At 35.9% G+C, this 4,247-nt stretch overlaps 1 protein-coding gene and 1 non-coding gene across 16 annotated transcripts in view; one reads left to right on the top strand and one right to left on the bottom strand.

Annotated features, from left to right (window-relative positions):
- Positions 1-1,214: 1,214 nt before the first annotated feature.
- Trnar-ucu (transfer RNA arginine (anticodon UCU)) lies at positions 1,215-1,287 on the bottom strand. Its single transcript has one exon. It is a non-coding gene; the product is annotated as a tRNA-Arg (tRNA).
- A 583-nt stretch (positions 1,288-1,870) lies between these two features.
- The window catches only part of LOC126864483 (uncharacterized), a 45,317-nt gene continuing 42,940 nt past the window's right edge, over positions 1,871-4,247 (top strand). For 3 of the 15 annotated variants that reach the window (XM_050615885.1, XM_050615884.1, XM_050615871.1), the window contains exons 1-2: positions 1,873-3,047; positions 3,953-4,230. The gene's annotated coding sequence lies outside the window, so the exon portion shown is untranslated. The other 12 variants (XM_050615876.1, XM_050615875.1, XM_050615887.1 and 9 more) reach the window with 12 other exon arrangements.

Raw genomic sequence — 4,247 nt, 5'->3', positions numbered from 1 at the left:
CCCACCAGGTAAGTTCCTACGACCCTACCTTCGAACCTGGAGGCGCGTACGCTTGTGATTGCGTTACTTCTCGCCGTTCCAAATGAAATTTTCTACTTCGTACTAACAACGTTACGCGCACGTTTTTCATCCTCCCGAGAGAAAATTGAATGGTCGCGTTAGAACCGTTGCGAACCGATGAAATCCACCTACTCTCTCTTCGTGCCATTTGTCAGAGAAATGAGATTAAAAACGATTAAAATGTTCACTTTTGTGATTTACTTTTCCTGCGTGCATACAGCTTCTCATATTTCATTAACTATCTATTATTAGAGCGAAGATTTGAATGCATTTATGGACAATTTAAGTAGCGTTAAATTATTAGTCATATTTACGATCTCTTAGAGTGTTTCATCGTTAATCGTCGCATAAAAAATATCAACAACGATATCCCAAGAATTAAATAAACGAAATTATTTAAATCTTTACAACTTACTTGTTATTATCTTCAACATCAGCAGAAATAATTAAGATCTTCGATTTAAGTGAGATATCATCTATATCGAATAGATACTTAGGTCTTTATTTAACAATGATTCTTGTAGCTATTGAGCACAATAAAATCTGATTCTTTCCTTACACGTTTATATATTTCGGTCCAATAACGAGTGCTTCTTAACCTGACCTGAAAACCTCTACTCCAGTTCTTTCACCCACACATTTTCCCTTTCGATTCCACTCACTGACGTCGTATAAAGGATGTGAAAAGGTAGGAAATTGTGCTCTGAATTTTGTTTTAAATTAAGTTCCGGAGATAAAATACGAATTCTTCTACATGGCAGGTATGTTTCGGAAACCGAGCGCAAGATTGTTTGCCGCTTATGCTAATCCTCGGTTCAATTTTCGTATAATAAAATATTCTTTTTCTTTCAATGAATATAATCTACCCTTTTTGGAGGAGAAAAGCATAAATTGTTGGAAAACTTCTGAAGTTTGAGAAGAATATAAGAGAATCGTTATTAATACGCATGAATTCTCGTTCCAATTTTATGCTAAAAGTTTCTTTAAAAAGTAATTTTATCGATTGAGACATAAAATAAAATTTACTACCTGCTGTACGAACGAATGTAGTTACGACGGGTGAGTTAAAACTGTTTACGATGACATTTTCAAAAACATATAGTGTGTCTAGCAATTCAGAAAGATAATTTTCTATTACTGAATGCAAAACACATCATCCCTTGCGGGGATCGAACCCGCGACCTTTGGATTAGAAGTCCAACGCGCTATCCTCTGCGCCAAAGGGACCTTGATGCTGGTTAACAATTTATGCAAAATGTCAATCATAAAAACCATTTTTTAAAATATATTTATGAAAGTTTAGAAATATAAAGGTACGTTTGACTAAAATATAAATATGCGTATGGCTAGATATATCGCGCATATATTTCAAAAGTGACATAACCTAAATAAGTGTTCAGGAAAAGCGGAAAACTATTTGGGAGCTTATAAATAATTATTTACTAAACACATATGGTTGGCAAAAGGAATGTATAATTATCAACAATTATTTTTATAATTATCCATTTTTAGTCTTTGAAATTCACCGTTGAATGTTGCTCATTTTGATAAAATGAAACACTTTAATTTAACATCTTATATACAAATGTATTTTATGTCATAAGAGTTTAATCTAATCAGCGAATGTTAATCTAATCTGGATAAGGTTAATCCAATCGATTGATATTTTAATATATTATTTGTTATCACGTAAACACAATAGACAAAGTGAAAGATTTAACGTGTTCACCATCTTTAATAACGTCTAACTTCTGAACATATCGTAATTGTATAACGATCAGTAGTAATGAACTAAGTACATGTAACGGAGTGACGTAGTAGAAAAATCAAGGAATAGTCTGACGTAGATTCAGGAGAATCGAAGATTCCAGTGCCGATGCAATTACTGAGTCGCAATGGAACAATTCCGGACGTGAAATAGTATTAGAAAAGGAAAGACAAAAGTTGAGATAGATAAAGACAGACCCGGAGAAAATAGTAGAAATGGAAAATTGGGAAAAACTAGAAACTGTTCGCACTTGTGCAATCTGATCATCGCACGTACGCTTGTGAGTTATGAACCGCGAGAACGAAGAAATGAATTTTGAAAATAACGACGCAAGAGAATGAGGACTGAAAATTGTCAGATTGAGAATTAAAAATACTTTGTATTTGACACCAAATGACGTTAACGACAAATAAACACTTATTTTCTAAATCGTTCATTCTGAATTCTTCGTCATTTAACTACACCATCAAAGGGTTAATCGTTAAAAGTACAAGAACATCGATACAATATCACATATGTTGATAAATCTTACAATATAGACACTAATCCTGTGCCAAAAACAAAACAACAACATCCGACATTCAATATATGAGTGTGGATCATCTCGTTTACAATGAGATAATCGGTATTTTCCAAGCAATTTTCTACGACGATATTTTGTGTGTAAACAGATAACGATTCGACAAGCGAAACTTTGGTACATGTTACGCATCGGCAGGTGGCTCCGTGCAGTGTGATTCTTCGATACTCGTTTCCACCACCACCGACGTTAGTACCACACCACTACAACTACCGACAACCCTGGCTGGCCTCACGGTTAGCAGCCCCTAGCGAGTCGGGGACGCCTATGAAGCGGCAACCCCTTAGCGTTCAGTGGTACCGCATCCTCCGTAGCAGGCGTTACGCGCGCGTATCATTACATTCCGTCCGAGGTTCTTCGTGTATACTTTTCTATCTTTCGGAAAGTGTCATTGAGTCTGTCACACCGTCTCTAGCCTCAAACTGTCAAGAATTCTGTTCGCCGAATCCAAAACCGGTAGTCGAGTTCTTTTCGCCATCCATGGTAGCTATGCAACTTGTTCCGTGAATTTGATGTTCGTCCGTTTCTATGCGATTTCGTGTGTTTTCTCTGATTCGCGGTTATCCGTACTGTGTCACTCGTAAATCGACAGTTTGTTCCGTATATAAGTTCCGTATTCGGAGACGAGACGTTTGCGACGTAAGTTATAATTCCGACACAAATCCTCGATCTCGTGAGATACTTTATCGCATTTGATATAAAAATGTTATTAAAGAAGTGTGCTCCAGAATTCACGCTATTCTTGGTGCTTATCATTTTTACATGACTCTAGTTATCTATAAGTGACCGATTAATTTCCCTTCACCGTGAAAACTGACCTTTAGCTTCTTCTCGCAGTGACATTGCGCGATTACATTTCACCATTGCGTACGATCCGTAACATTGTCACGTACGTACCGTTGAAATACTTGATGATGCACTGTATCGAAGGAGAGAACAGTTTGATTTTTCTCTATTTTGCTTTTCACTCATTGTTTCTCCAACTTCTTTGTTTTCGTTCGACTCGAACGTCAAATTTTATGCATTTCGATTGCCGCGCATTGCTTCGTTTAACAATAAACGTTGATTGCAGATTGCTTGTGCTTTGGAAGCGCGTCAAATTATGAATGCGTGAATTCGCGAAGATCAGCTGAGATTTTCATCACAGAAAATTTCGATAATCGTTGAAACGTCTCATTATCGTTTCCGCAGCAATACTTTGACATATCCAGATGAAAAGATTTCTTCGATTTCCGTGAAAATGCTTTACGCAAATGATTGGTTTTATTTAAATGCATATTTATATGTTTATATTTAAATGTGCATTCAAGCAATAAAGAATTTTATATGCATTCATGGCAAAGCGCTTTTACTTTTTTCGAACGCTGAAAAGGTAGATACATACACGTCTGAATATAAAATGAGACCTCCTATTTTGTATTTCGTTTTTTGTTTTCGGTTTCTTTAGTTGTATCACTGTAGATTTCTTTTTTCCGCTATATTGTACTATCGTTGTCTCTATTTATCTTCATGAAAGTATTTATCAAAATTTCGTTTAATTCTAGTGCTTGTTAGAACTTGAAAACTTCGACGGCTCAGATTTATCACTGTCTCTGTTGGAAACTGATACATACCATCGCACCGTTATGAAATAAGTTATACGAAACAGTTTCTAATGATAGAAAAATTATATACTTGGAAGGACGATTCAATAGAAAATCCATACTATTCTTGCTAGCACATCAGTTTTCGTTTCTCCGGACTCCTATCGTTGTTTCGAATCTCCAGAAGAAAGATTCCACGAGAAGAGGAATTTGTCTTCATCGATTACGATTCGTCACCTGTAAGTTTTCTTAAATA

This window comes from Bombus huntii, chromosome 4 (genome assembly GCF_024542735.1).
Source record: "Bombus huntii isolate Logan2020A chromosome 4, iyBomHunt1.1, whole genome shotgun sequence".
NCBI lineage: Eukaryota > Metazoa > Arthropoda > Insecta > Hymenoptera > Apidae > Bombus > Bombus huntii.
This window is presented reverse-complemented; position numbering and strand designations above follow the sequence as displayed.